General features: G+C 37.8%; 1 protein-coding gene across 1 annotated transcript in view; it reads right to left on the bottom strand.

The window, feature by feature from the left end:
* Positions 1-2,390: 2,390 nt before the first annotated feature.
* Positions 2,391-6,000, bottom strand: part of LOC148368049 (CDC42 small effector protein 2-like) — a 14,919-nt gene continuing 11,309 nt past the window's right edge. The window contains exon 5 of the mRNA XM_088334754.1: positions 2,391-5,178. The gene's annotated coding sequence lies outside the window, so the exon portion shown is untranslated. The remainder of the gene's footprint in view (positions 5,179-6,000) is intronic.

Genomic DNA, 6,000 nt, shown 5'->3' with positions numbered 1-6,000 from the left:
GTGTGCCCTGCGATTGGCTGGCAACCAGTTCAGGGTGTCCCCTGCCCACTGCCCGATGATTGCTGGGATGGGCTCCAGCACCCCCGCGACCCTACTGAGGATAAGCGGTGCAGCTAATTAGATGAGTTTCTTACCTGTTCACCTAGTAACAAAAAGTGGCTTGACAGTTAAAAAAGGTTGGAGACCCCAGTACTAAACCTAACAAGCAAGTCAATTGTGGCATGGAATATGTAAATGGTCTGCATTTATATAGCGCTTTTCAAGTCAATGAATATCTCCCAAAGCGCTTTACAATGTGCTTCACACTTACACACCAATTGCAGCCGTGCAAGGCGCCGACCTGCTTATTGGGGGCATTAGGGATTCAGTGTCTTACCCAAGGACACTTCGACATAGAACACGGAGGAGCCGGGAATCGAACCTGCGATCTCTTGATCCCAAGACGAGCTCTTTACCTCCTGAGCTAATGCCGCCCCAAAAAAATCCAAAATTACCGAATAAAAACGGCTTCTTTGTTAATAAAAAAAAATGGTATCCCTACCCCTTTAATGTGTTGAAAACAGGGCTGTAGCGAGAGGTTAAGAAATGATTTATATAGTGATGCTGCTCTACATCCTGAGCTAATGTGCAGAGTCCGATGTAACGTGTAAGAATCGGGGCTAAATCTATCAAGGGTGAGCATGTATTCTCTTCACCTTTTTAAAAGCCTTCGTTTACCATCATGTTATACAGGTGAAGTTAATAATGAAAAATGTTTTGGTAATACATTGGCCCTCTATATACGAGAATAATTTGTTCCAGAATCAAGCTTGAATCTGGAATTTCTTGTATCTTGAAAATAATTGCCCATAGGAAAAACCTGAACACCAATTAATCCATTCTGGTCTCCCACTATCCTCCAATTTTAACTAATAGCTGTAAAACACATATTCCTTATCATATTTAAATAATAATTGAATATAAAAATACAGTAATAAGATAAAGAAGAAATAACAAAATAAATTGCAAGGATTTCAAGCACCCTGTCGGTAGTTGCTAACAGAAGAGTATGTGTGGTGGAGGAGTGAGGGAGCGCAAGAGACGATAAATGTGACAAAAAAAAAAAACCCAAGGCGCATGATTATGTGATAACTGGGACGAGCTGATGCTGGCGGTGAGCTGACGAGAGATTTCTGGAAGGGCTGCATGATTTTGGAGAAAAATCTGATTACGATTTTTCAGACCAGGATTGCAATTTCGATGTAATTTTTTATTTTAAGAGAAAAGTGCCTTTTCTGTGCTAGTCTTTTTTGGGGGGTGAGTACTTAAAAAGTTGGATGCATGACCTACCAGTACATACACTCATAATTACGTCGGGGGAAAAAAAATACTACGAATGGTATGACAAACGTGTTTTATGAGGAATACATGGAATATGACGATATTACTTTATTTTTTACTTTTAAAGATATCAAAAAATAACAACCCATGGGGTGGTATTTGATCCCACTTATGCATCCAAGGGTTAACACTAGTGACATGCTTTAACCCGCCTGCGAGCAGCCAGACTGTTGAGGACCAAAGGCGTGTCTGGCTGTATGTCACTGGTCATTTTGGAGTTTCCAAATGGCCAGTTTTGTGTAAGATACTAATCTTTAGTTTTTCAGACTGTGTTCAACTTTGACCTTGGACTCGGGAAGGGTTCATGCTATTGTCCCAGCTGTTTTACAGCCAAGCTGCACACACTACACTCATCTGGATTGGAGAAAGAAAAAAATAACTTCAGGCGAGGATAAAAACCTATTTATGTGTTTTTCAACTTAGATTACTCAATGTAAGTAGTAACTGCAATGAGTATTTCAGTTGGGGACAAAATGTCAGAGTACAAACCCTCAAAAGAGAACAAAACTGTCCAGATTCTCCAAACTATTCAACAACAGCATTTAATCTACCTTGGATACGTCTTGGATTGGGATTTTAAATTAATTCTAGCGGATTGTTAATTGGGTCTAATTTTGGTAAAGAGCACCCTCTTCTAGGGATCTTTGTCAGGGTTGTTGTCTATAAATCCTTAAACGCACAACCTTGGGGTTACACAATCCCACTACGTCACATCGCAATATAGATTAGATTTCCGCTATTCTTGCAGCTCGAGCTTCTAGTGGTAGCGTCTGGAAATTTTCCTAACTTGGATTTTCTCTAAAACGTCGGGAAATATTTTTGCTTGAAATAGATCTTTTGTTTCTGAAATTTCTCATAACTAAAGTATCTCGTATGTAACGGGACCACTCAATGTCTTCTCCTAAAGAAGTAATTTGAACATGCGTGTGTGTGTGTGCGTGGTTTTTCTATCCACTGTAAAAACACAATTCTTAATGACATTCTATAAGAAACAACATAGAACCCGAATGGATGGTTACATAGATTTAATGCTTCCTCCCCCCAAAAAAATGTGCAAAGCATCATGGGAAATGCCATCACCATAATTACATTGAATGACTGGAGACAATTTTTTTTCGCTTTCAGAATGGATATAAAGACTCTGGCTGGTGTATACATCTTTTTTTCTACTGCCTGGTACAGACACTAACATGTTTTTGCTGGCATTATGGTACAATTACATTCTGATGGACACATGTTCAACCACAGGAAATACACATACACGACAGCGCATGCATTTCAAAGATCCTGTGAGCGCTTGGCGCACTGAATGTAGACACCGGTTAACATTCAGACCGTAGCTGCTCTGGTCAAGGCTGAGACCGTTAAACTCGACTACTACGTTAGGACAATCAATGTCAAGCGAATGTGCTGGAAGAAGATAATAATTGTGATTATGAAGTAGGTTCATGATGAGGCTTTTATTAAATTGAGCCTACAAAGCAAGCATATTTTCTCAAATGGAGATCGCTTTGTGCTTGTGGATATTCTCATTCGTACGAGTCATTTAATTCACAAGGTATTAAAATTTGATTGCTCGGTTGAGTCTAGCAACGATGAGTTAAGTTAGTCGACAAAAATAAATGCAATGGAATGCATTGTCGACTATGGTCGCTCGACACGTTTTTCCAACAGAGTGAGGTATCACTACATGAATATAATCTCTGTTCAGAATCACACATGCGCGATAGCATCTCTCTCTCTCTCGAGTGGTTACATTAACATACAGAAATCAAGTATGCGTACAAAACCTCTTAGGTTTGGGAGCATTATAGCCTGAATACGCTGAATAAAAAGCCTACTTGCAAAAGTTTTGAAGCAGACAGTCTGTATCATGTCAGTAGTTTGGAGACGCTTGAACATTTCACGTTGAGCAGTTTAAAGAAACAGAGTCTGACTCACCAGGGTAAGATTCAAACCGATTAGTATTTGATGACGTGTATTATACATTTCATACGTGTATATTTCACCAAAGATAGCTTGAACGTTATGCCAGACTGTGCCATACACACGGATTTGAAATTAAATGCATGCAGTCCGAACAACAAACATCAGTTGTTAAAACGTTTATAACGACAAACGTCGATTTTTAAAACCCCTTGATTTCAAACTGTTCAGAATCGCTGGTTTCTTCAAAGACTTTGCAGTTGACCACTGAATGTACTGTACTCCAAAAAATGCACATTATACTTGTTTTATTTGCTGTTCTACTGCCGCCAATTTGCCTCTTCTTGGTTTGTAGGGATAAAAAAACATTTGAATTTATCATTTATTTGCCTGTCCCTAAAATCTGGGCAGGGGTTTATTTAATCATGTCTCTAGTGACCGAGAAAATCACAAGATTGAATTAAATTAAATCAAACTGTAAAACCAATTTCTTTTTCTAGATTTAAAAAAACAAATTACTCAATTTGGAGCGACCATCTGAGAAAATATGGTATCATGGCATGGTATCATGTACAGAGAATGTATTGATAAATGGCAAATAATCCTCTATTGGATCAGCAATTACAATTGTACATGTTCATTCATACGGACCATTTTCACCATTTGTGCTTTAATGTTCAGCTGAGAAAAAAAAAACATTATGCAGCATGCATGAATTCTAAAGCATTTGCAATTTTGTTTTTCAAACTCCACTAGTGTTCTTAGTTTAATTATAAAGGCTGGTGCAATAGAAAACGATGACATTTCCACAGCATAATTAAACCAAGAGTAACATGTAATGCCAAAGAATACCGTGCATGCTTCACCTCTACATACATAACAAATGTGCTTCTTTTGGCCAATTTGCCACCCTTACACTAGTAGATTAAAGAAACCATTGGGAAAAAAACGAGTAAACTAAAGAAAAAAGAAAGAAAGAAAGAAAGAAAGAAAGAAAGAAAGAAAGAAAGAAAGAAAGAAAAAAGCATGGGTAACAAAGTAACTACCGGTAAATAGGTCCAAATAAAGGTGGACAACATTGGCATTTTGTGCAGTGGAAAACTCATTCGTCTCAATGTAATTATTCTAATCAATTCATAAAATATATCAAAACACGTTTTTAAACTAGTAAAAACAACTATAGCCACTGTTTAAAAAACAGCACTAAAGTAATAAGAACATCAGGACAAATAAAGGTCACTGTTTATTAAAATTCTACATGATTTAATTCATTTAAGTATTAAAAAAACAGATTTCCTAAGCAGGCGTGAGTGTACATGGTATATGGTCCAGTGCAAGCGACTCGATTCAAGTTTAGTAGAAAACAGCGATCTTCAACCCTGAAGATGACTCAGGAGGATTGGCAGAATTCTCTGAGCCATAATGAAAAACACAAAAAAGCCATGGTTTGCTCCACCTGTTCTTTGCCAAACCTCTGAGAAAGAAAAGAACAAAAAAAGACGGAAACAAAATGTTTCCCACTTTGGGTGTGGCCCAGCCACCGTGAGGTCCGTTTGCAGATGCGATAATAAATACAGGCATCCATGTTGGCTACGAAACTGACATAAATTTCCACATGCATACAGGGGCAAGCATACCTTGGACTGAGAGGACGGGTGTATGAAACAAAGCCTCCCCTTTGCACCTCTATATTCTTTTAAATGGTATTCTTTACACTGCAACAGCATGGAAGCAAGTGGATAGCAGATCTTTTATATAAGAAAAAAGGAATGGAAAATGAAAATATGTACAACATAACGGAAACGCAGTACTTTTTTAATCTTTTGGTCGGGACTGCTTTCTCCTATGAACAACAGTAGTCGTTTTGAGAGGCTGTGGAGAGAAACAAAACACAGCATGTGTTAAAATGCTCATACATGACAAAGGCACAAGCAAACCCAGATGTGTCAAACTCATTTTCACTAAGGGCGACTGTCTCTAAAGGGCCAAATGTCACTTATGAATGTAACCAAATGAAAATTAATGTTTGACAATGCTGGACATTTGTAGGACCAGTTATTTCTCAATTCCACCCACCGGCATTATGTGAATAATAGCATGTATTTGCTTTTGGCCGTCAATTTGTGGGTATTGTCGTTGACAGGCATTGAGGGAAATGTACTTTTTGTCAAAGCACTCTTTTGAACCTTTAATTTTAAGACGCTCAGAAATGTTAAGCTCTGGCGGGCCACATAAAATGATGTGTAGGGCCACATTTGGCCCCCGGCGATGAGTTTGACACTCATGAGGGAATTTTTTTTTTTTTTTACTTATGCACATAAAATCCATTAACTAATTCAGTTATTAGGTGTCATCACAGATAATAAGTGATCTTTTCTAAGCACAATATAGGTATTCACAAACAATAAAAAAGGATTTTCTTGTTTGGTATTGAATGTCTTAACAAAGTGTTTAATTTAATTGAGTAAATGCATCTGAAACAACTCACCACAAACATCAAAAATATCAACTCAAGTGTGAGCTATGAAGAAAAGTATGCTGGCCTTGATTGCAATACTGCTTCAGAAAAGATGAAAAACAAACACGGGCAAGAACATCAAATAAAACTACTGGGTTGGGCCTACTTAAGCTGAGAAAATACTACACAATATTGTCTTTAACATGTAACCAGACTGGACATCAGCTCTTTTCATT

The sequence above is a fragment of the Urocampus carinirostris genome, chromosome 4 (genome assembly GCF_059441175.1).
Source record: "Urocampus carinirostris isolate Australia breed hairy pipefish chromosome 4, RoL_Ucar_1.0, whole genome shotgun sequence".
NCBI lineage: Eukaryota > Metazoa > Chordata > Actinopteri > Syngnathiformes > Syngnathidae > Urocampus > Urocampus carinirostris.
Note: the sequence above shows the minus strand (reverse complement) of the source record. Positions and strands in the feature narration are given on the sequence as shown.